The 27817-nt window shown below is 35.7% G+C and overlaps 1 pseudogene; it reads left to right on the top strand.

Moving 5' to 3' along the window:
- The first annotated feature begins 3606 nt into the window (after positions 1-3606).
- On the top strand, positions 3607-8840 carry LOC124098016 (tripartite motif-containing protein 43B-like; annotated as a pseudogene).
- Positions 8841-27817: the final 18977 nt, after the last annotated feature.

Genomic DNA, 27817 nt, shown 5'->3' with positions numbered 1-27817 from the left:
CTCACACACAATATCAATGGCAGCTTACATAAATAAATTGCAGACTCCATGAAGTAACCTTAAAACTTAATTTTTTTGGCAGGGTGCTGGGGATTTAACCCAGGGCCTTGTGCATGCAAGGTAAACACTCTACAAACTGAGCTGTATCCCAAGCTCCAGACTTAAAATAGTAAATAACTTCATGAGAAAATAATTATACAGGTCAGTAATAACTGGGAATAAAATATAGGACAAATTGTAATTGAGGGGAAGATATGTTGTTTCATCAGGAGAATAATTATCTCTCCTGTTTAACAAAACTTTAAGCCACAAAGAGAAGAGCAAAATATATTATTGACTTTGGGGAATTACAATTTTGTAAAGGGGAAATAAAGTACATAAAAATCATTGAGAAACTTTAAAGTAGACACAAATATGTGATGAGTCTAGACCTACAGGTAAAGGTGGACATGATCACTGATAAAGCCCCTCCTATGACTCAGGGAATGTCAATGTGAGTGTCATGGAATGTGCCTAAGATCTCAGCTTCATCAGAATCACAAAGAATGCTCCTACATCCTTCATATTTCCATTGCCCAATGAGACTAGCAAGTGATCAGTAACATGGAAAACATTTTGTCTGAGAGCCTGAAAAGAGTTTATAGGGAGAAATAAAGTGTGGAGCAAATATTGAGCCAGTCCAACCCTAAAAACAAAGTAATTCTAGGTGAATATGCAGCTCATGAAGCACTGAAATAATGATATCAACTCAAAACCAACTCAACTTCCCACCAGATTGACTCAGACACAACACACACAGTTAAAGTCTAGTATGAGAGAAAGCCTATCAATTTACAATCTACATTATCACAGAATTGTTAGATTTTATAAGAAAATTATAACATATAAAAATAAACAAGAAAAAAGTAAAAGAAACACCATTCAGACACCAAGCAATCAACAGCACTACATTGAGATGTGGCACAGGTGTTGTAACTCTTTACAATTAGATCAGTTGGCACAGTTCTACAAAAGGTGGGTAAGGTGTCCTTGCAATTTGTGACTTTGTTATCTTTTGTTTGAACTTTAAGTTTACTTATACAGAATGGAAAGGGAAAGGGAATATATATATATATATATATATATATATATATATATATATATATATATATATATAGTGTTATTGTGTGTGTGTGTGTGTGTGTGTGTGTGTGTGTATGATGTGTGGTACTGGAACAGAACTTAGTGATTCTCTATCATTGAGCTACATCTCCAGCCTTACTCATTTTTGATTTTGAATCAGGGCCTTGCTAAATTGTCCAGCCTATAAACAAACATGTGATTCTACTTCTTCAGTCTCCTTAGTAACTGAGATTACAGGAATGTGCCACCATGCTAGTTACAAAAATGACACTTTATACAATGTTTTTGTAAATAGATCAGATTTATTACTTTTCTACAGATCACTCATTTATTTCAAGTTTGGTAAAGTCTTCTATTTATTATTCTGTTTGGTAAAGTCTTCTATTTATTATTCTGTTTGGTAAAATCTTCTATTTATTATTCTGTTTGACATAAAAAGGCAAATTTTAAAAGTTAAGCTAGTGATATAAAGTTTTAAAAATAAAAATAGTGGGGAATAAATATAGAAATTGAAGTGTGTTCTAAAGCTTCATGCTGTTGGCTACATGCAAAAGGATTCACAGTGTCCCAACCTGGCTGTCTGTACAGAAGGTCTGGGTCTTTAGCTTGTAGCTTCCACCTCCTGCCTGTACCATGCCTCCACAAACATAAGATATAGAAGCAGTAAGTAGCTCAAAGGTTCAGTATCTTAACTTCACAGACTCACAGGGTATTTGGCAGGTTTTTGTCTCTCCCCTCTTCTACTCCAAAACACTTCAACAGAATGTGGTGAATGCTTTGCTGGTTCCCAGGGGAAACTCAAGTTCATGGCTAACATTAACATTGAGTGCAACCAGCCCTTCCAACCATTTTTTTAAATCATCTTGCTCATTATTCCAGTCTGGCCTTAAATTCTTTATCCTTCCAAGTAGCCTCAGGCTCCTGAGTACCTGGGACTTTTGACATAAAACCCTGTGGACAGCAGCTGTCTCAAAATTTTTGCCTGAGCTACACCTTTTATATAACTGCTTTATCCAAGGTGTCAGAAATCACTGTGATCACAGTGCACCTTCCAGATGGAAAGTATGGCTGCCCAAGCCATTGTCTTAGAGCTTGTATCTCCTTGATTTCTCTTTTAGGGAAAAAATTTAGCAAATGTGAACATTTGAGGTCTCTAGAAATGAGGGGCTTTCCTCATGTAACACTTTGAAAATCTGGGGAAAAAACCAAGGCCTCTTGGGAAACCTAATGCCTTTGTAGCTCAGGAAATTTCAGGGCAGTTACTTCTCCTGACCACTCTCCCTTAAATCCCATGATTCTTGTATTAGAAATCAAAGCTTGTGTTTTCATACCATATAGTATTTTTAAAAGTCTTGATTTTACATCCTAAGATCATAATTAGTAACAATTGAACAAATTCATTCTTGATACTAATCTGTGTACAAGGGAAGTTCTAGGAAAGTCCATCCAGTGTATAAAGAGTCTGTAGAGGCTTTGTGGTGGTACTTTTTGCATTCCAAACAGGATGGGTTGGAGGATGTAGCCTCATCTGCTCTTGCAGATTACACTGAATATGTGGCATTCCTTAAGAAGCAGTTGCAAGGCATGATCCTAAGTCTCTTACTGGAAAACATTAGATTGAAGTGAGAAAAACAAAATTATTTTCATTTCTTTCTTTTTCTTTTTTTGTGTGTGTCTGTGTATACCAGGGATTGAACCCAGGGCACTTAGCCATTGAGACACATCCCAGCCCTTTTTTACACTTTAATTAGAGATAGGTCCTTTCTGACTTGCTTAGGACCTTACTAATTGCTGAGGCTGGGGTTTGAACTCCTGAGCCACCTGCTTCAGCTTCCCCAATTAGGAATATAGGCTTGACCTCCCACACCTGGTGAGTAAAATAAAATATTTAAACTAAATCCCTCTCATAGTGATGGAAAACTAAAATCAATCTCAGGCAAAATATTTATAAATGATCAAAGATATTTACTAAAAATCATACATTGATGACATCCTCTTTCTATGTTTTTAAAATCAAAAAATTAAAAGAACACAACTAAAAAAATTAGACACAATCTGAAACTGAGGATTCACTTTGTTTTTTTGTTTGTTTTTTGTTTTGTTTTGTTTTTTTTTTTAAATCAGTGATAGTTGGTGAGCCTGTGGAGCTTTATTTATGAAGATTAGATAAGGTAATATTTCAATATTCTGTACCTGAAAACTAATCACCCTCATACTTAACCACCCACACTAATCCAATCACCCACACTAACCCAATTACCTACACTAACATTGATTGGAAGCATCTTGAAATGAAATCAAGGAAATACTGGGTGTGGACTTCAGGCAATCAGTAAAAGGGCACTCCTAAAGACAAGCTCATTTTTCTCTAAAGCACATTTTGGAACTCTGAGAGACATTTTAATCTACATCCTCTACAACTTGAGCATGTGATCCTGGAGCTGACTTCATATTTTTCATTCTGCAACAAGCACTGGTGAAACCATGGACCAACTGGTTAGGTAAGCACACAATTTATAATGGAACTGTAGCTGTTTTACCAAGCCAAATCCTAAAAAAACCAATGCCAAATGTCTTCTTTGATATAATGAGAGCAAATAAGAACAGAGCAGGGAGGAAGAGCAGGAGGAAAAGATTAATATTGAACAGAGACATGAGGTGGGAGGGAAAGAGAGAGAAAAGGGAAATTGCATGGAAATGGAAGGAGACCCTCATTGTTATACAAAATTATATATAAGAGGTTGTGAGGGGAATGGGAAAAAAACAAGGAGAGAAATGAATTACAGTAGATGGGGTAGAGAGAGAAGATGGGAGGGGAGGGGAGGGGGGATAGTAGAGGATAGGAAAGGTAGCAGAATACAACAGTTACTAATATGGCATTATGTAAAAATGTGGATGTGTAACTGATGTGATTCTGCAATCTGTATTTGGGATAAAAATGGGAGTTCATAACCCACTTGAATCTAATGTATGAAATATGATATGTCAAGAGCTTTGTAATGTTTTGAACAACCAATAAAAAAATAAATAAAATTCAAAAAAATAATAAAGTGATAATTAATTTAATTTTGTTAGTTGTGTATCCCCTAGTTGGTCCTCTGTATTTTATAAGGACTCAGAAATTAGTTTCCAGATAACTTGTAATTTTGCACTTGTAAACCTAAAAATATATTTAGGGATATTCTGTCCCTCATATTTCTAGAAATTCAACCACTGTAGAAATGAGAACCCAAATCTTTAGCTAAATAAACTTATAAATTATGCCTTGTTTTCTGGAACAGATTAAAATAATTACATATTTTCACAGTGTGAAGTGCTGCTTTGTAATAGTTTAGACTTGGTAGAGAGTGATATTCTCTTAAATGCATAATTTATTTGTGTTATCTCTTTATTTATTAATTTCTTGTATTACATAAAAGGAAGTCTATTTTGTCATAGGCAGAAATGTGCTATTCAATAAGAACTTGAGTAAAATTTTATTCAGGACTTTTTCTCTTCAAAGATAGATGAATAAAATCTATTGATATTCTTCCCTCAGAAAAGGGACTTAGAAATCTCACAAGCCTTCAAGAAAGAATGCACCTGCTCCATCTGCCTGAACTACTTTATGGACCCAGCCACCATAGGCAATGGACACAGCTTTTGTAGGCCATTTCTCTGTCTTTTCTGGGAATAAGCCCAAACTCCTGCCTCTTGTCCTGTGTGCAGAGAGCCATCACAACAGAAATAGGTCAAAAACAATATTCTTCTGAAGAATTTGATGTCTACTTCCAGAAAAGCCAGTCTCAGGAAATTCCTGCATTCTGAAGACAATGTGTGTGATCCACAAAGAGAAAAATAAGATGTTCTGTGAAGAGGAAAGCCCCTGCTGTATTTGCTCTGCTCCAGCTCTCTAGAGCACAGGGCTCAGGAGCTTTCTTCAGTAGAAGGGGCTGCTGAGGAGTACAAGTTAAGTGAGTGAGAGAGCTCAGGGATTATAACAAAGATGAGGATCCTGATGATGATTGCCCTGTTCTTTACTGCATCCTACACAATTAGTATAAAGGAAGAAGCTAAGTAACAAATGTGTAAGCAATAAATAAAGTATACAAATATACTTGCCATAGTGAAGCTTGCTTCTACAGGGCTATTGATAAGGTACATGGCTACTTTAATTTTGAGTTTAACACTAACATATTAGAAAGTTCTCATTTCAAGAGAGTTACAGGATACTAAATTATCAATACAAAATATTTCTATATAGCATGCATATATACTAACACAAGGGAATAAATAGAAAAAAGTGCTTTGGAATTATTGGGGGAGAGCATCAGAAAAATCCCAATTCTTATGCCAATTGCCACACTATCCCTAGCTACATTACATTTTGTACTTTTTGATCCTGAAATCTTCTAAAATTCATAATCATCAATGGTAAAAAAGAAAGTATTACAATTTTTTTCTTCCTTCAAAAGTACTTATATCTTATTTGTTGATTCTATCATTGTGAGATGGAAACAAATGTATTTTCTTCACAAGTGTTTTAATTTACATATAGATGTATACATATACATACATACAAAATAGAAGCTGCTAAAGCAAATAAGATATGGGAAAAGATCCATGTAAATCATAAAAATCTAAATGAAGAGAACAAAATTATTAGTTCATGGATGGTAATGATAAGTCTATTTTCCTAACACTCAGCTTAAAAGAAACATACTAGAAATTTATCTATAGTAACTTTAACATCATAGTGTAAGGATATTAGGCATAGCTTTTCTGGTGGGTTCCAATCCTCAAAGTAAAATTTGACTATGCTGGTCAAACAAATGACCAAGCAGTGTTATAGGGAGATTTGAGATTAAAATTTATTTACTTACCATAGATGAGACTATTGCATATAATGAAGTGTGACTCATCTATAAATTCTAATTGCTTGCATAGATGCTTTTATATGTGGGAGGATAAATTATCAATCAAAACTTTTCCTTTGGATATTTTACAAACTCATGTATCAGATAAAATTGTATAAAAGCAGATAATAGGATGGCTTGGTAACTTCCATCATTATAAAGAATAGAAAATCAATCAAGATTAAAGAAGAGTAAAATTGCAATTTCTGAGAAATGGGTAGATATGAATTTAAGGTATATGTAACATACTGATAAAAGGTATTGGCCAAAAATGAGGTTTAAGTGGAGGAGGATAAAATCATGTGGAAATGTGATCTAGATAACCTATCCCTACAGTGCTACATCTAATTTTTTACATCTCCTGTATCAATGATGGGGGCTCTTTCCTCCTTAGATATAATCTAGGTAAAGTTTAACTTCTATTCTCACTAGAAATAAGCAAAATTTATGGAATTTTGTGAGTAGATGTCCTAGCAAATGTTTACTTCTTAAATTATTGTTTTGAAGCTTGCTTCCCTAAGAACCAGAAAATAACCATTTATTCATGAACATTCCATTTTTTCCTACCACTGGATAATATGAAGACATTTTGGAAAGGCTAATGATTCCTTAATTCTGTTTAGAAGTTGTGGGTTTGAAATGCCCTCATTAGAGGCATTATCTACTCTGTGCTACCCAGGTCCTTCCTACTCACTCTTTCCTCACCCTCTGGGTAATGAATTCTTCAAGAATTCAGTTTCTTCAAATATGCTTTACCAGTATTGTCCTGAGATATGAAAATGAATTTATAACAAGGGTGCTGTGATGATATTTGATACTTACCTGAACTTTCCAAAAAAACAAAATGCCATCATATTTCTTAAGAAATCTAAGCCTTTTTTTTTCAGGACTTGGGAGATCTAATGACAATGTAAGTTTAGTTTTTAGTGCAACTAGAGCAACCTGTGAGCTATGAAAAGGATCAAGCTGTTTCTAACAAAGTGAAGAAATATTTTTTTGTAGATAATAATCAACTGTGTGTGCATATGTTTGTATGAATATGATTTCCTGTTCCCTTTATCAGAAGTTAGCTTCTCTTTTCCCCTGTGGTTGATGGATGTATATTTTGCTGGGCTGAATGTCTGCATTCATAAATACAACTCTGTATGGTTTTACATTGTAAATCAGAAACACTCAGGTGCATGGGATAGTTTTTCCTAGTTAGGAAATGAAACAGGCACCTTTGAGAATGAGTTGTTAAAAGGCAAATAAAGTAAGAAAGACTCCTAGGAAGAGTCCCTTCTCATGATCATATAGGTACACTCTGATGAGAAAAGGTTTTCAAGAAATATTTTCAATGGAATGGTTCCTTAAAAACTGTGATGACATCTTTTACATGAGAAAATTCATGTCCTCTTCCTCCTTACAGGACTGAGTCAGTGCAGTTGCACATGCCTCAGCCTATAAAGCCAGCACTTTCTGCCCAGACCATCACTGGACTGATAGACAGGCTCAACTGCTTCCAAGGTGAGTATCAGCCTACTGATGGGAACACAGTATAGTGCTCTTCAGTAATGATTTTCTGTGGGAAATCTTTAACTTTATTAACCTTTAATAACCCAAAAAGAAATGGTCTGTCAATTGGTATCTGTAATCACATTTAGTAATCTGGTTACCATGATTAAATAAGAAAAATATAAGTGCAGGGTGGTATAATAATGAATGTGATTCAGAGTATAGACACAAATTCATTTAAATAAGTCAGACAATTATAAATTAGCTCAGAATTCAGAGCAGTTAGTGATGGACATTATTTAAATATTTTCACCTAAAATGTCTTAGTAATTGAATATTTCACACGTATTATATTAAATGTAACATATAAAACTGTACTAAATTTAATATATTAAAATGCATGAACAAACATAAAATAACTGAATTCACAGAGCAATACTTCATGAGCATCAAAAATAAAATGAGTTGGTGAATGTTGAGACAGTATATAGATTTCCATGGTAGACCTAAATAGGAACCAAAGCAAGTAGTTAATTCTTTGAACTTAGTGGCAATGCAGACCTCCAGTTCTTAGATAAAATGAAAAGCAATGAGCTAGAAGTAGGCATGACCACTCTTTTTGTTACAATGTCCATATTTTTAGCAGTGTTTTCATTGTGATTGGGCTCTTGTTTCTGATGCAGGTGTTCTGGAACCCTTGCAATATACTCCAGACACAAGAATGCCTTTACTTCTGTCTTCTAACCCGCCTCTCCTCACAAAAGAGTCAAAGGTATAATTTATAATCTAAGAGGAATTTTAAAGATGATTTTGACTGGAATATTCTATTCTTTCCACAGTGAAAATTTTCTTCAAAAATGCAGTAACTGATATTGATATCAAGCTATGTGATGATGTGAGAAGTTTGAGATTTGAGCATGTCCATCCAGACTCATGTTTGAATTCTGATAGTTCTAACTATTTTGCTGTATGGGGAACAAAGAGTTCCCTGAGAAATATTACTGGAAATTGGTATGAAGGACTCTTTGGACGGGGATCTAGGAATCTTCCTGGAATTTCTGGGTAAGCAAGAATGGCACACTGATTGATTCCAAAGATATGTTTCTTCTCCTCTTGTGAAGGAGGATGATCACCACAATCTCTTGACCACCTCCCCTATGTTTCCTCACTACAGACAGAAACTTCAGGGCTGGGTTGTTGTGTTTCTTGATTTTTGAGAGTGGAAGTGTGAGTTTTGTGAATGTTACCAAGAGTTCTCTTATTTGGCAGTACCCTGCTGTCACTTTGAATTTCCCAGTCAGATCTTTGTTTCATACTGGCTACAAATGATCAGGGATAAGTCAGGAAACACTATGCCTAGGAATTCTGTAATTCAGGCAGCCCTTCCCAGTAAAAGACAACAACATTATACTTTACTATTTCTTCAGTATTTTTGACTTGAGCCAGGCATGGTGGTACATGTTTTTTTAATTCCAGCATTTTTAGTAATTCAATTGCATGTTTTGTGAGTTTTTTTAGAATTTAGAAAATTACATAATTTTATGGTACATGCTCAGTAGCATTTTGTAGGAAGAATTTTCACATCATAGGAAGAACTGTTTGTCCACACTAGACATATCATTTTGATGTTTTTACCTTCCTGATGATCTAAGACATTCTAATTTATTCATTCTTAGGGAATAAAAAAAAGAAAACTCTTTCCCACACTCAGGAAAATAAGCTATTTTTTAGTGAAGCCAGTAAAGTTGGCCCTTTCACTTTCCCTTCTATTTCCTTAATTATTTTATTTCCTTCATTTTCTTCACTATTCATATTTTTAATTCTAATTAATTATAAATTATAGCAGAATGCATTTCTATTCATTGTACATATATAGAGCACAGCTTTTCTTTCTCTGGCTGTATACAATGTAGAGTTATTTCACATGTACAGTCATACATGTACCCAGGGTAATGATGTTCATCTCATTCCACCATCTTTCCTACCAACATTCTCCCTCCCTTACCTTCCCTACCCTTTGCTCAATCAAAGTTCCTCCATTCTTGTACCTCACCCCCATTATGTGTCAGCATTCACTTCTCAGGGAGACCTATACAATGAACACTAATGAACACCAAACAAAGACTTTGAAGAATATCCTAGAAGATGGAAATATCTTCCATGCTTTTGGGTAGGAAGAATTAATATTGTCAAAATGGTCATACAACCAAAATCGTTATATAGGTTTGATTCAAACTCAATTAAATTTCCAACACTATTCTTCATAGAAATAAAAAAAGTGATCATGAAAATCATTTGAAAAACTAAGAGACACAGAAGAGCCAAGGCAATCCTTACCAAGAAAAGTAAATCAGCATGCATCATAAGACCAGACCTTAAACTATACTACAGAGCCATAGTAACAAAAGTGGCATGGTATTGGTACCACAGTAGACTTGTAGACCAATGGTACAGAACAGAAGACCACATAAATACAGTTATCTCATAGTAGACAAAACCACTGAAAACATACATTGGAGAAAAGATAGCCCTTTCAACAAATGGTGCTGGGCAAAATGGAAATCCATATGCAACAAAATGAAATTAAACCAATATCTCTCACCATGCACAAAGCTTAACTGGAAGTGGATTAAGGACCTAGGAATTGGACCAAATACCCTGCACGTAACAGAAAAAAAAATTACCTAAATATTTAACATGTTTGATTAGGTCCTGACTTCCTTACTATTTTTAAAGAAGTTTTATGTTAACAGCAAAACTGAGAAGAAATTTAAAAAATTTACACATATTCTCTGCTCCTTCTGTATATACACAACTGGATAGCCTCAATCATTTTCCAAATCCTCTGTCAGAATGATACATTTTTTATAACCAATGAACTTAATTTCATAAACAGAATATGTGGATATCATATACTTATAATATAATGAGGAGAGAATTTTGCCCTTGTATTCTTCCTCTGTGAACCTATAACTCTAGTCAATGCATGAGAAAAACATCTACAAACCAAAATCGAGGGTCCTTTTACAAAAAGCCTGACAAGTATTTCTCAAAATTGTGAAAGTCATAAAAAGTAAGAAAAGAAGCTCTTTCAAATGAAACCAAAAGAGACATCAGAGTAAGTTCAATGTTTCATTCTAGGTTGGATCCTGGAACAGAAAATAGGATATTCATGTACAAGCTGGTGTAATTTAAAAAAAAAAATTAAATATGTCTGACTTTAGTTCATGATAACTTACCAATGTAAGCTTCCAATGCTTGTAAACTGTCTCATGAAAATGTATGAATATTTTAGAGGAAAAGAAAAGTGGCCATAGAAATACAAATACATATTAAGTCAGTATATCATATTTTTAACTTTTATTTAAATATAAAATATTTTAAAGTAAAATTTAAAAGTTTTAACACAAATATCTATGTGTCTATGCTCCATGACACACTTAGATAGTCAAAAAGGTAAATTTTAGAAGAATTTATATAGAGTAATTAAGTTTTTGAAAATATACACATACACCAATTAATCATCCATCACAGGTTGCCAGTGTCTGAAGTATGATTTCCCATGCAGTACTGAGCCTCTGAATCTGCTGAGCCTGAACCACTTTTCTTCTCAATTTGCTGATTATTCTATTTGAGAGTTGAGATAGCAGTTGTGGTTGCCAATTCAGGTGCAGCATTTTACATTTTTCCTCAATGGAATTTTGTGATAATTTTTTTCTCAGTTTCTTTCCTCTCTCCTGTTTAAACCAAGACCTCTGAGGGATCTCAGGCTGTCTCCTTATGATGTCTCTTCAGGGATCTTAATGCATTATTTTATCTGAATTAGTTTACCTCTTTTATATGAATCTTCTTTCTTTTCTTTTATTCCTTTGTTTGATTCTTCTGATGATTTTTAAATAATTATATAACACTATATTTTACTTTAAAAACCCCCAACTCAACTTTGCCATAGTTAAAAATATATATTTCTCCTCTCTTTCAAACTAAGGACTTCATTACTGTCTTATCCTCAGTGTCTGGGAAGATTTAACCAAACCTCCAAAGTTGGACAAGTAATATGGGTCATGACTCAACTCACCCCAAAAAATTAGTAGTATTCTTCACACTAGCTTGTTTTCACCAATCAATTTGTAATATTACCAGAAAACCTGCTTCTTCTGAGAGAAAAATGCTATCCTCCAATGATACCTCAATTGAGCTGACAGCATCATTTTAGTCTGCATTAAAAAAATAAAACATTTTCATATTTACCATGAAGAAATGAGTTTTGTGAACTTCCTCATTTAGATTATCTTGCATCTCTTGACTCATTTTCCATAATGGATCCATTTCCTTTAAAAGGTTTTTCTGCAACTTCATAATAGTCTTTAGCATTAGAGAAGACAGTCTTGTAGGTTTCATCCTTTGTGTACTGAAAAAAGGCAGTGTTTTGGAGAAGAGCAATCTTGAGTTAGAAGAAAGTCAGATTTTTACAAATTAGCCTAAATTAATTTTGTTATGTGGGATATCATCAGAAGCAAATAATAATAATAATAATAATAATAATAATAATAATAATAATAATAATAATTTGAAGGAATCCTGGATAATGCAGTTAATTTTTTGAGAAGGCAGTTTTTACATAACCTCACTATGAAAGGGTCCAGCTTGCAATATAAGTAGCCCATGTTCCTAGTGCTCCCCATCTGACCTACTGCTGACCCAATTCTGCATATTTTGACAATATGTTTATTTTTTTATTTTTTAAAATTTTTATTTATTTATTTATTTATTTATTATTTTTTTATTTTTTTATTGGTTGTTCAAAACATTACAAAGCTCATGATATATCATCTTTCATACATTTGACTCAATTGGGTTATGACCTCTCATTTTTACCCCAAATAAAAATTGCAGAATCACATCGGTTACACACTTACATTTTTACACAATGGCATATTAGTGACTGTTGCATTCTGCTACTTTTCCTATCCCTTATTATCCACCCTCCTCTCCCCTCCCACCTTCGCTCTCTACCTCATCTGCTGTGTTCAATTCTCTCCCTCGTTCCCCCCCCTTTCCCCTCACAACCTCTTATATGTAATTTTGTGTAACATTGAGGGTCTCCTACCATTTCCATATGCTTTCCCTTCTCTCTCCCTTTCTCTCCCCCAACTCATCTTTGTTTAATGTTAATCTTTTCCTCATGCCCTTCCTCCGTGTTCTGTTCTTAGTTGCTCTCTTTATATCAAAGAAGATATTTGGCATTTGTATTTTAAGGATTGGCCAGCTTCGCTTAGCATAATCTGCTCTAATGCCATCCATTTCCCTGCAAATTCTATGATTTTGTCATTTTTTAATGCAGAGTAATACTCCATTGTGTATAGATGCCACATTTTTTTTTATCCATTCATCTATTGAAGGGCATGTAGGTTGGTTCCACAGTCTAGCTATTGTGAATTGTGCCACTATGATCATTGATGTGGCAGTATCCCTATAGTGAGCTCTTTTAAGATCCTCAGGGAATAGTCCAAAAGGGTGATAGCTAGGTCAAATGGTGGATCCATTCCCAGCTTTCCCAGGAATCTCCATACTGCTTTCCAAATTGGCCTCACCAATTTGCAGTCCCACCAGCAATGTACAAGTGTACCCTTTTCCCCACATCCTCACCAACACTTATTGTTGTTTGACTTCATAATGGCTGCCAATCTTACTGGAGTGAGATGGTATCTTAGGGTGGTTTTGATTTGCATTTCTCTGACTGGTAGAGATGGTGAGCATTTTTTCATGTACTTGTTGATTGATTGTATGTCCTCCTCTGAGAAGTGTCTGTTCAGGTCCTTGGCCCATTTTTGATTGGGTTATTTGTTATCTTATTGTTTAATTTTTTGAGTTCTTTGTATATTCTGGATATTAGGGCTCTATCTGAAGTGTGAGGAGTAAAAATTTGTTCCCAGGATTTAGGCTCTCTATTTACCTCTTTTATCGTTTCTCTTACTGAGAAAAAACCTTTTTAGTTTAAGTAAGTCCCATTTGTTTATTCTTGTCATTAACTCTTGGGCTATGGGCGTCCTATTAAGGAATTTGGAGCCCGACCCCACAGTATGTAGATCATAGCCAACTTTTTTTTTCTATGAGACGCAGTGTCTCTGATTTGATATCTAGCTGCTTGATCCATTTTGAGTTAACTTTTGTGCATGGCGAGAGAAAGGGATTCAGTTTCATTTTGTTGCATATGGATTTCCAGTTTTCCCAGCACCATTTGTTGAAGATGCTATCCTTCCTCCATTGCATGTTTCTTTGCCCCTTTATCCAATATAAGAAAGTTGTAATTTTGTGGATTGGTTTCTGTGTCCTCTATTCTGTACCATTTGTCCATCTGCCTGTTTTGGTACCAGTACCATGCTGTTTGTGTTACTATTGCTTTGTAGTACAGTTTGAACTCTGGTATTGCTATACCTCCAGATTCACACTTCCTGCTTAGAATTGCTTTTGCTATTCTGGGTCTTTTGTTTTTCCATTTGAATTTCATGATTGCTTTATCTATTTCTACAAGAAATGCCATTGGGATCTTGATTGGCATCGCATTAAACCTGTAGAGAACTTTGGGTAATATCGCCATTTTGATGATGTTAGTTCTGCCTATCCATAAACAGGGTACATTTTTCCATCTTCTAAGATCTTCTTCTATCTCTCTCTTTAGGGTTCTGTAGTTTTCATTATATAAATCTTTCACTTCTTTTGTTAGGTTCATTCCCAAGTATCTTATTTTCTTTGAGGATATTGTGAATGGAGTGGTTTTCCTCATTTCCATTTCAGAAGTTTTGTTGCTGATATACAGGAATGCCTTTGATTTATTCATGTTGATTTTATATCCTGCCACTTTGCTGAATTCATTTATTAACTCTAGAAGTTTCTTTGTAGACCCTTTTGGGTCTGTTAAATATATTACCATGTCCTCCACAAATAGCGATAATTTAAGTTCTTCTTTTCCTATTTTTATGCCTTTAATTTCTTTTGTCAGTCTAATTGCTCTGGCTAGTATTTCAAGGACTAAATTGAATAGAAGTGGTGAGAGAGGGTGGCCCTGTCTTGTTCCAGATTTTAGAGGGAATGCCTTCAGTTTTTCTCCATTTAGGATGATGCTAGCCTGAGGTTTAGCATATATAGCTTTTACAATGTTGAGGTAAGTTCCTGTTATCCCTAATTTTTCTAGTGTTTTGAACATAAAGGGATGCTGTACTTTGTCGAATGCTTTTTCTGCATCTATCGAGATGATCATATGGTTCTTGTCTTTAAGTCGATTGATGTGGTGAATAGCATTTATTGATTTCCATATATTGAACCAGCCTTGCATCCCAGGGATGAATCCTACTTGATCATGGTGCACAATTTTTTTGATATGCTTTTGTATTTGATTCACCAGGATTTTATTGAGAATTTTTGCATCCAAGTTCATTAGAGATATTGGTCTGTAGTTTTCTTTCTTTGAAGTGTCTTTGTCTGGTTTTGGGATCAGGGTGATGTTGGCCTCATAGAATGAATTTGGAAGAGGTCCTTCTTTTTCTATTTCTTGAAATAGCTTGAAAAGTATTGGTATTAATTCTTCTTTGAAGGTTTTGTAGAACTCCACTCTATACCCATCTGGTCCAGGGCTTTTTTTCGTTGGTAGTTTTTTGATGGCTTCTTCTATTTCTTCCTTTGTTATTGGTCTGTTTAAATTGTGTGTGTCTACCTGACTCAATCTGGGCAGATCATATGACTTAAGAAATTTATCGATATCTTCACTATGTTCTATTTTATTGGAATATAGGGTTTCAAAATACTTTCTAATTATCTCTGTATTTCTGTAGTGTCTGTTGTGATATTGCCTTTTTCATCCTGTATGTTAGTAATTTGAGTTCTCTCTCTTCTCTTCCTTAGCATGGCTAAGGGCCTGTCGATCTTATTTATTTTTTCAAAGAACCAACTTTTAGTTTTATCAATTTTTTTCAATGGTTTTTTTTGTTTGTTTCAATTTATTTGATTTCTGCTCTAATTTTAATTATTTCTTGTCTTCTACTGCATTTGCTGTTGTTTTGCTCTTCCTTTTCTAGGTTTTTGAGGTGTAGTGTGAGTTCATTTATTTGTTGGTTTTTTCTTTTTTTTTTGAGGAAAGAACTCCAAGAAATGAATTTCCCTCTTAAAACTGCTTTCATTGTGTCCCATAGATTCTGGTATGTCGTGTCTGTATTGTCATTTGTCTCTAAGAATTTTTTTTTTATCTCCTCCTTTATGTCTTCTGTAACCCATTGATCATTCAGTAGCATATTGTTCATTTTCCATGTGATGTAGGATTTTTGCTTCCTTCTTTTATCATTTATTTCCAGTTTCATTCCATTATGATCAGATATGGTGCATGGTATTATCTCCACACCTTTATATTTACTAAGAGTTGCCCTATGGCATAATATATGGTCTATCTTTGAGTAGGATCCATGTGCTGCTGAGAAGAATGTGTATCCACTTGATGATGGTTGATATATTCTATATATCTCTGTTAAGTCTAGGTTATTGATTGTGCTGTTGAGTTCTATAGTTTTTTATTCAGTTTTTGTCTAGAGGATCTGTCTAATGGCGACAGCGGTGTGTTGAAGTCACCCATAATTATTGTGTTGTAGTCTATTTGACTCTTGAACTTGAGGAGAGTTTGTTTTATGAATGTTGGAGCTCCATTGTTTGGTGCACATAAATTGATAATTGTTATGTCTTGTTGGTGGATATTTCCTTTTAACAGTATATAGTGTCCTTCTTTATCCCTTTTGATTAACTTAGGTTTGAAGTTGATTTTATTCGATATGAGTATGGCCACTCCTGCTTGCTTCCAAGGGCCATGCGAGTAGTATGATTTTTCCCAACCTTTTACCTTCAGCCTGTGTATGTCTTTTCCTATCATATGAGTGTCCTGAAGGCAGCATATTGTTGGATTTGTTTTTTTTTTTTTTTTTTTTGATCCAGATTACTAGCCTATGTCTCTTGATTGGTGAGTTTAGGCCATTAACATTTAAGGTTACAATTGAAATATGATTTGTACTTCCAGTCATGTTTATTTATTTATTTATTTATTTTAGTTTGGCTAGTTTTTACTTTTTGGTTATTTTCCTCCCCCTTTACTGAGATACCTCCCACTGTTAGTTTTGGGCACTATTTTTCAATTCCTCTTCTTGTAGTATTTTGCTCAAAATGCTTTGCAGTGCACAAATGCCGCAGTCTGGCTGGGCACACAATCACGAGCCACCACACAGCTTGTAGATTCAAACAGCAACTCTTTATTCCCGAACTCACACCAGCTGTCTACAATCACGTTCTGGGGAAATCCACGTTCTCTGCCCAAATCCACCTTCTCTCCCAAATTCACCTCCACTGGGCTTCTATCTCCAAAATATACTGTCTGAATCCCGTGAGAACTCAAGGGGAACTCAGGCAGCAGGATACGCCCTATTCCCAGCAGGAATAATCTTAAACCTTAAACCTGGAACCTAAACTGGGAACGCCCTAAACAAGATTATCTTAAAACCGGGAACACCCTAATCTGCCTTGGTCCTTGAGCAAGGTTAAGTACATTCAATGTCACTGCAACATGTCAGCAACATGGGGTACGCTGGCAAGGAAATTGTCATACCTACTTGGCTAATGGCTCCCAGCATCTCCCCCCTTCTGATTAATTAAACAACAAGCAATGTGGCTTAAGGACCGTGCCTGGTAGGTTGTCCAATTCAACATATGGTTCTTACCCGTCATGGGAAAAACTGACCTTTAGGCGTCAGCCTCCTGTCTTAGGTTGATACCACTGCAATTGAATCATACCCGTCACTGACTACCGGTCCAGCATACAGCCATACTTGTGGATAGGTCTATGCACCAGTGGGGGGGTGAGGTTCTTTGCCTCACCTCTGTTGGCCCCCAAATTTGGCCTTGGTGCCAGTGGGGGAGTGAGGTTAATGTGGCTTATGGACCGTGCCTGGTAGGTTGTCCAATTCAACATATGGTTCTTACCCGTCATCGGAAAACTGACCTTTAGGCGTCAGCCTCCTGTCTTAGGTTGATACCACTGCAATTGGATCATACCCGTCACTGACTACCGGTCCAGCATAAGCCATTGGCCCCCAAATTTTAGACCATCACTAGCAGAAGGGAGGAGGATACAGAAATGCCACGACACCAAGCCAATTGACGGCTCCTTGGGAAAAATTGCATCACTGGTGACACCATCAGCAAAGATATGTCAGCACTAACACAATTCGCTGCACCAAACGATAGTTACATAGTCCAGGCAAGTTCTGCAAGCAGTTCAAAGCAGAGGAATCTATCAATATGTCCATTTCCTCCCAAAATCCGTTTCCTCCCAAAGTAAGTTGACTCTTTGATTGAGCATTACTTGTTGAGTTCTTCACCAGCACTGAGATGGAGATAGGAATTCTGGCAATGATGCTAAAGAGACATTATCCTGAAAAGAATTATTAAATATAATGAAAAGGAAAGGTGAAAGTAAACAAACAGATCTGTTAACCTACTTTAAAAACAATGCTTAACAGCCTTTTACCTAATTTAAACTAGTAAACAAACAGATCTGTTAACCACCTTTAAAAACAATCCTTAACAGCTGTTTACATAATTTAAATTAAACCATTTAAATCACGTGAATAAAAAAAATAATAATTCGGATCCATTTTTTCATGAGCGCTCCTCATATAAGAAATATGGACATACGCACATACAGACATACAACACAAAACACAAGAGTGTACACAAACATACAACACATAAGAAAATAGTAAAGGCCTTGTAGCTTTACCTGGGTGAAATCTCCATTGCAATGTTTAAAAACTCCACAGTCAAAAAATAAAACTGATCAGAAAAACATTAACCTAGGTTTGTATGAGCTCAAAAAATAAAAATAGAACCTTATGATGTGGAAAAATGCAATAATAAAATAGCTATTGAAAAAAGTATCCTGGTTAATCACTGTCGCAGATGTAAGAATGGCCAAGCTGGAGTTCTGGATATCAGCTGTTATGGATTTAAGTCAAATCATCTTCTTTTCGATCTGTAGAAACTGTTTTAGTTAATCTCTCTGGAATCCAAATGGGCTGCTGTTCTCCCTGTGGAAAAACACAAACAGACCCCCGACTCCAGACAATCACTGGGTCAGGACCTTTCCATTGTCCTGTTAGAATATCTTTCCAAAGTACTTTAGGCTTATGTACATTTTTTGGATACATATGCCTTTCCGCAGCACTAAGTCCTGATGAATCCAAATTTAAAAAGTTTAGAGTAAAAAGCATTATTTTAAGTTTATCTTTGGGGGATATATACCCCCTTCCAATTCCCTTTTTGCTTTAATAAGTATATGTCTGTATCTAATAGTTGTCTTAGCTTTTTGCATTTTCTATCTGTAATACCTTACTTGATATTTTCAACCATTTTTTCTTATTTCTATCTTCTAGTTTTTTTTTTCCTAAGGTTTGTATATTTACCCTTAGTTGCTTATTTTCCTCCTAGTTTTTTTTTTTTTCCTATTTTGTGGGTTTAAAATTCTTGTCTTCCTACATTTTTTTATCTTTCTACATCTTCTTTTTCTTTTTTTTTTTAACTTTCTATACTTCTGTCTTTAAAGTTTTTCACTTTAAATTTTTAATCTTCTTTATCTAAATATCTTTTATCCTATTATCTTCCCATTTTTTTAAAGTAATGCCTTTAAGATTAAGCTTCTTTCCTCCATCATGAAGGCATTTTAACCACCTTCAATTTAACCTTTTAAAGCCTTTTAATTATCATCTATACTGTACTTTTAAATGTACTTTTTCACCACCTACAACTTCACTCTTTTAAACGAGGCTTAGATTTTGTTTAAATCGCTTCAATGTTAGTTTACATGGCTGCCCTTCAACCAAAGGCTTTTTTTTTAACTCCATTGAGAAGCTTTGTCTCAATCTGCCATGTACAAATACCTTTTTCTTCTTTCTTCCTTTCTCAAGCTTTTAAAGTAAGTCTAGTTTCCTCAAAATCTTTTTAAATGGCATTTTACAACTTTTTACTTTACCACACAGAGATTATCTCATCTAGAAACATTTCTTTTTCCTTTAACCTTTTATATTAAAATATATTTCCACATCTTGAATCTTTTTCTATCTCTTTTTTAACCGTTAACCCTTTTTATAAATTCACATTTTGAAACAACTCTTATAAAATTTCTGATTTAGACAAATTACTCCACTTTAATAAGATGAAAGACTTTCATGTTTTTTATGATACTATAATACTATAATTGAAACCCAACTGAAAATTTTTCTACTCTTTGTATATAAATTACACATGATAGAATCTTAACACTTAGTAACCTTGTTTTAGCAAAGACACAGACACAAAGCAATATTAAACCTTTTTCCATTTACCAATTTATGAAACACACATAATGTTTAAATATATTACCTTATGGAACTTAATAAGTAAAGAGTACTTGATTTTATATTTAGTGGTTGATATTTTAACACTTTAGCATTGTAAATTAATCAGATATCTGTAAAAACCAAGATCTTAGACAAGTGTAGTAAACAGAACTAGCCATCTCTTTCTTGAAGAAAAATCCTTCTACAGGATACCATGATGGTCCCATTGATATACTTAATAACTCATCTTTAAAAAGCCATGGGCTACATTTTTGTATTGTATCAACATATGTCCTAACTGTTCTTGGTCTTACTGGGGTGCCTCCTTCCTCTAACAATTTTTCTTCCTCGGAGGCGAACAACTTCAAACCTTGAGTCAACCATTTCCCCAGTTTGCCTGAGAAAGTTCTAGGAACAGGCAACTTGAAATAAAAACAAAATAAATCAAAACGATAACACATTGTTTTTTGAAATGTTCACCCATTCTTTCTCTCTTCCTCAAGGGTGAGAAATTTCACTTACCTCTAAGCTTCAGAAGTTCCCCGTACGGGCCAAAGCCACTGGCTGGCAAATGCCGCAGTCTGGCTGGGCACACAATCACGAGCCACCACACAGCTTGTAGATTCAAACAGCAACTCTTTATTCCCGAACTCACACCAGCCGTCTACAATCACGTTCTGGGGAAATCCACGTTCTCTGCCCAAATCCACCTTCTCTCCCAAATTCACCTCCACTGGGCTTCTATCTCCAAAATATACTGTCTGAATCCCGCGAGAACTCAAGGGGAACTCAGGCAGCAGGATACGCCCTATTCCCAGCAGGAATAATCTTAAACCTTAAACCTGGAACCTAAACTGGGAACGCCCTAAACAAGATTATCTTAAAACCGGGAACACCCTAATCTGCCTTGGTCCTTGAGCAAGGTTAAGTACATTCAATGTCACTGCAACATGTCAGCAACATGGGGTACGCTGGCAAGGAAATTGTCATACCTACTTGGCTAATGGCTCCCAGCAGTGCTGGTTTCCTGGCTGCAAATTCTTTTAGCTTTTGTTCATCGTGAAAGATTTTAATTTCATTGTCAAATCTGAAGCTTAATTTTGCTGGATACAGTATTCTTGGTTGGAATCCATTATTTTTCAGTGTTTTAAATACATTGTTCCAGGATCTTCTCGCTTTCAAAATCTGTGATGAAAAATCAGTCGTTAACCTAATTGGTTTACCCCTGAATGTAATCTGCCTCCTTTCTCTCGTAGCTTTTAATATTCTCTCCTTGTTCTGTATGTTGGCTATCTTCATAATTATATGTCTTGGAGTTGGTCTATTACTGTTTTGAATGTTTGGGGTCCTTTAGGCTTCCAGGATTTGGCAATCCATTCCATCTTTCATCTCTGGGAAGTTTTCTAGAATTATTTCATTTAATATGTTGTCCATTCCTTTGGTTTGAATCTCTATGCCTTCTTCTATCCTAATGACTCTCAAATTTGTTTTTTTTTATGACATCCCATATCTCTTGAATAGATTGGTCATGGGATTTAAGCATCTTTTCTGTGTTGACTATATTCTTTTCAAGTTGATAAACTTTGTCTTCATTATCTGATGTTCTGATTTCTACTTGATCTAGTCTATTTGTAATATTCTCGTTTGAGTTTTTAATTTGGTTTATAGTTTCCTGCATTTCTAGGATTACTGTTTGATTTTTTTTAAGATCTCTATCTCCTGGTAAAGCTCATTCTTTGCCATTTGAATTTGTTTGTTTAATTCATTTTCAAAATATACTTTTATTGCTTGGACTTGCTGCCTCATGTCTTCTCTAATATTCCTTTCCATCTGAGTTAGGTATGCCTTGAGTTCTTTCCCTATCCCTGTTTCTGATGCTTCTAGGTCCTTCTGTAGAATTAAGTTGTCCTGCATTGTTTGTACTCCTTTTTTCCCTTGTTTTTTCATGATGTTCACCTTACTTTCCAGCTCTATTTGATTGCTGTGTTTCTGCTCTCTTCTATAGATTTGTTTTGGTTTTGTATATCTCTGTTGTCTCTCCTTTGTTTTGGTAGACTATGCCTGCTAAAGTGGAATCCGCTGGGAAGGAATTCCGACGGCCGAGCTCCAGTGACGTCACCTCTCTACTATGGCTGGCCCCAGGCTCCTTTCCGGGATGTCCGAATGGGGGGGTGGGACTGGACTGTCTCTGGTTGGTTTCAGCTCCCGGTCGCTGGCTGGTGGGCGATCTCTAGCCACCCAGTCACGCGGTCAGTCGCCAGCGGGCGGGAGGTCTCCAGCCGCTCAGTCGCGTGGGCATCCGGCGGTCGATAGGTTGCCTGCGGGCAGGCGGTCTCCAGCTACCCAGTCGCGAGGGCCTGGCCTCTAGTCCCCTGGTTTCTCCTGCTAGACCAGATTTCCCCTGAGTGATGCCTCTCGGCAGTTCAAACTGTACTCTGGGCCTGCCATTTGTTAGGCGTGGAGGGTGTCTATTGTTTTGATTTTTTCCGCTTGCCCTTTCCCCAGCACTGGCTAGACAGGTTTCATTTTCACCGCTAATGGGAGGGGGAGTTGAAGGTCAGGTGTTTCTACTTTTCCCCGTGTCTTTATGCAGGCTTGCTCTGATAATCCCATCCCGGAAAGCCTAGAAAAGATTTTATGCGAATTCCCCACTGTATGGGAGCTGAGCTGAGTAACACACACCTGTTTTATTGTTGCAATCTGTCAGAGAGTGGTGGTGGTTACTTCAGCTCTCCAAGATGGTGGCCGCTGGTTTCCTTGGTGGAGTTTCCATTGTGGGGGATAGAACTGTACCACTTCCTTCCCTGTCTGAAATCCCAAACTCAGCCCGGGGCTCAGTGGGTGCTCAGCTGGCAGGATTCCACAGAATCTGCAGCAATGTTTCTTCATGCTTGCTGGTCGCTTCTCGGTGGTGCCCCGCCATCTGTAGCCATGGGGCGGGCTGCGCGGATCAGTCCATGTTTATTTTTATATTCAGCATGGAAATTGAACCCAACTTGAATACATGGTAGACAAGCATTTACCATGAGCACTATCCCAAGCCCCTTAAACACACAAACAGAAAAAGATAATGTCTTGCTAAGTTGCCCAGATTTGTGTGAAACCTGGGATTCTCCTGTCTCTATATGCTGAATAACTAGTATTATTGGCATGGCCACCATGTCATATTATTTATGTAATTCAGTTGTAGAGCAACACTCTGTCCAATCCCCAGTACCAACAAAGAATTAAATTTTTAAAATTTTAAATTAGAATGTAAGACTTGGAATGTAATTACTTGCCCAGCACATATAAGGTTTTGAGATTTAACCCCAGGACTGAAGAGAAAAAAAAAATATATATATATATATATATATTCTATTACTTTTCATTACAGAAAGTAATTTTTCCCATATTCAGTTCTGACCATCAGAGTGCCTTCATGTTTGAAGTGATGTGTTTGAATGCTGAAGTAATAATCAGCAATAATTAATCTATTATTATTAAAACAAAATCAACTGGAGACCCCAGTGCAATGGTGCATGCCTTCTATCCCAGCTGCTGGGGATACTGAGTCACAAACTGAGTCACAAGAAAACTAAGTTTATGGCCAGCCTTGGCACCTTAGTGAGACCATTTCAAAATGGGTTGTAATACAGTGGAAAACCAGCCCTGAGTACAATAAAAAAAAGAAAGAAAAATTAGGGAGAAGGAGATAGCATAAATTAACAATGGTAACACTGGTGCATTCTATACTAGAGTTGAGAACCTTCATTTTAGTTTAGAGATGCAGTTGATGAAGCATTATAAATTCATGTTAACTTCTAGTATTTTTCTGTAGTGATCAATTTTTCCACTTGGAAATTTCTGCAGTTTGGTTGCACATAGTGGAAAACATTTCAACTATTCTGGGAAATGAAGGTTGTGAAGAGATAACATGTAGGACGTTTACATCAAGGGTTTTACTATCAAAACTATACATTAAAATTTAAAACCGAGGGTAGTAGAACACATCTATAATCCCAGATGCTCTGGAGGCTAAGGCAGGAGGTCTTGAGATCAAAGTCTGCCTCTCCAAAAGTGAGGTAATAAGGAACTCAGTCAGACCCTCAATAAAATACAAAATAAGACTGGAAATGTGGCTTAGTGGTTGAGAATCTTTGAGTTCACTCCCTGGACCCACACTCCCCCCAAAACAATTAAATTGATGTACATAAAGACTATTGCATACATTCAGTATACTGAATAGTATAAGCAATTTATGGGTTACAAAATTGATTAAATTGCAGAAATATTTCATTTAAAACCTGCAAAATTTAATAAAGCACAAGGGAATAGAATGAAAATTACTCATATCACTTATTAAAATTGCTGTAATTATATATATTTTAACCAAGAAAAATAAGTAGGTTTTTACTTGGACAAAAACCCAAGTAGGTTGAAAAGTAAATTTAAAGAATTTTTAGGAGAGCATACAGCTTGAAAGTATTTACTCTAAATTCCCAAGTCAGCAGAATTAGCTATGGGAAATCCCTGGTGTGGATGTTTTGGAAAATTTGTCAGTATAACTGTGAGCAGTAACTCTTAGGTGTCCAAAGCTTAGCAGCTGAGAATTCAGCTTCTTAGAGGTACCTTTGAGGTAAAGGCATTCTACAGACAAATGCCCTCCTTAAATACCTAGGATTCACCTAAGGTCATAGCCCCTGATGGTTACCTCTTCTGAAAATTGTGTGAAGGACTTATAAAATCATACTGATTAGGTTTATGAAGTAGAGTAAAAAAAAATTGATGAGGTTTGGAGTCAGATGCAAGAAAGTTCACATGACTTAGGTTTTGCAAAGAGACATTTTAACTGAAACAATTATTTCATTAAGTAAGACTTTGTTCGACAACAATAACTTCACAATTTTAATAATTTGCTTTTTTCTTTTACTGTTGTTTAAATTTTGAAATATCTGATTTATTTTTACCTCTTTATTTTCTTTCTTTCTTCTATTTTTTTCCTTTTTATATTTTAATTTATGGTACTGGGGGTTGAATGCAGGAGTTCTTTAACAATGAGCTACATTCCCCACCCTTATTTATTTATATATTATTTTGAGTCAGGGGGTTGCTAAGTTGTTTAGGGCCATGCTAAATTTGTCAGATTGTCCTTGAATTTGTAATTTTTCTGCCTCAGCAACTTAAATAACTAAGAGTGCAAGCATGTGCCACCACACCTGCCTATTTTTCTGCTTTAGATTTTTTATTCCTACCTCCAAAATGTTTACTGAGGAATGTGTCTGTGTGTGTGTGTGTGTGTGTGTGTGTGTGTGTGTGTGTGTGTTAAATGAGGACAATATTCTAAGAATTGAAATATAGTTATATTATATTATACCATAAAATAAAGACCAGAGAATGAACCACAGTGGTGGTTCATGCTAATTGGGAGGCTGATGGAGGAGGATTGCAAGTTTCAGATCAGCATGGGAAATTTAGGGAGACCCTGACTCAATATATAATGAAAAATCCTGGAAATGTATCTCAGTGGTAAAGAATTCTTTCATAGTAAGAATTTAAGACCCTGCATTAAGAGACCAGTAAAGAAATTAAAAGAGAAAATAAAAAACTGCCCCGACAATGGCATTTTAGAACATATCTTGCAACTAGAGGTCACAGGTTGACCTCTACAATGCCTTTTCTTTCAAGGCTCTCTATATACTGAGCTTGCAAATGAGCTACCTATGTCAGATAAAGAAACCTAAGAAAAAGTATCAGGAGTATTTTCAATACTTTCAACATGAATTGGATGTATTTTATTTAAAAAAAAATCTATTTATGTATGTATGTATGTATGTATTTATTTATTTATTACATGACAAAAGCGGAATGCATTACATTCATTATTACCATTTACAGCACAAGTTTTCATAACACTGTATATAAAGTAGGTTCATGCCAAATTATGCCACTATATATGTACTCTCTCTCTCTCTTTTGCATTACAATTCTTAATACACATATATACCACAATTTATCATATCTCTGTTTGTATATAAGGTATATTGACACCAAATTCAAATCTTCATACATGCATTTTGTATAGTATAATGATGACCATCACCTTCCACTATCCTTGCTATTCCCCTTCTCCCTCCCTTTCCCTCTTACCCCTCTTTCCTATCTAGAAATAATCTTTCTCCCATGCTCTACCTCTCTACCCCACTTTGAGTAACCCCCATTATATTAGAGAACACATTCAACATTTGTTTTGGGGGGATTTGCTAACTTCACTTAATAAATGACAGAGGAATGCATCACAATTCTTATTACACATATACAACACAAATTTCCATATCTCTTGTTGCATATAAAATATGTTCACTCCAATTCATGTCTTCATACATGTACTTTGGATAATGATATCCATCACATTCTACCATCCTTGCTGAACCCCTGCCTTTTCCCTTCCCCCCTTCTAACCTATCTGTTCTTCCCTTGCCCTACCTCCCTACCCCACTAAGAATTAGCCTCCTTATATCAGAGAAAACTTTGGCATTTTTTTTTTTTGGGGGGGATTGGCTATCTTCACTTAGCATTATTTTTCATTTACCTGCAAATGCTATTATTTTATTCTCTTATTGTGAGTAATATTCCATTGTGTATATATGCCACATTCTTTTTAATCCATTCATCTACTGAAGGGCATCTAAGTTGGTTCCACAGTTTAGCTATTGTGAATTGGGCTGCTATAATTGGTTCCACAGTTTAGCTTTTGTGAATTGGGATGCTAAACATTGCTGTGGCTGTGTCCCTGTAGTATGCTGTTTTTAAGTCCTTTGGGTATATACCAAGGAGAGCAATGGCTGGGTCAAATGGTGGTTCCATTCCCAGATTTCCAAGGAATCTCCATACTGCTTTCCACATTGGCTGCACCAATTCGCTGTGCTGTAAGCAATGTATGAGTGTTCCTTTTCCCCCACATCCTCACGAAAACTTATTTTTGTTTGTCTTCATAATAGCTGCCATTCTGACTGCAGTGAAGTGATATCATAGAGCAGTTTTGATTTGTGTTTCTCTGATTGCTAGAGATGATGAACATTTTTTCATATATTTGTTGATTGATTGTATATCTTCTTCTGAGAATTGTCTATTCAGGTTCTTCACCCCTGTGTTGATTGTTTTCTTTTTTTAGGTGTTTGGCTTCTTGAGTTCTTCATATACCCTAGAGATTAGTGTTCTATCTCAAGTGTGAGGGGGGAAAAATTTGCTCCCAGGATGTAGGCTCCCTGTTCACCTCACAGATTATTTCTTTTTCTGAGGAAAAAAAATAGTTTCAATCCATCTCATTTATTGATCCTTGGTTTTAATTCTTGTGCTATAGGAATCTTATTAAGGAAGTTGGGGCTAATCCCACATGATGATGATTAGGGCCTACATTTTCTTCTATTAGATGCAGAGTCTCTGGTTTAATTCCTAGATCCTTAATCCATTTTGAGTTAACTCTTGTGCATGGTGAAAGATAGGGATTCAATTTAATTTTGTTGCATATGGATTTCTAGTTTTTCCAGCATCATTTGTTGAAAATGCAATATTTCCTCCAGTGCATGTTTTTGGTAACTTTGTCTACAATATGATAATTGTAATTTTATGGGGGTAATCTCTGTGTCCTGTATTCTGTACCATTGGCCTACCAGTCTGTTTTGGTTCCAGTACAATGCTGATTTTTGTTCCTATTGCTCTTCAGTATAGTGTAAGTTCTGGTATAGCAATACCATCTGCTTCACTCTTCCTGCTTAGAATTGTTTTAGCCATCCTGAGTCTCTTATTTTTCCAGATGAATTTCATGATTGCTTTTTCTATTTCTATGATGAATGGCATTGGGATTTTCATCAGAATTGCATTAAACCTGTATAGTGCTTTTGGTAATATGGTCATTTT

The sequence above is a fragment of the Marmota monax genome, unplaced genomic scaffold (genome assembly GCF_021218885.2).
Source record: "Marmota monax isolate L192 unplaced genomic scaffold, Marmota_monax_Labrador192_F-V1.1 WCK01_AAM20220418_F8-fsc01054, whole genome shotgun sequence".
In the NCBI taxonomy this organism is placed as follows: domain Eukaryota; kingdom Metazoa; phylum Chordata; class Mammalia; order Rodentia; family Sciuridae; genus Marmota; species Marmota monax.
Note: the sequence above shows the minus strand (reverse complement) of the source record. Positions and strands in the feature narration are given on the sequence as shown.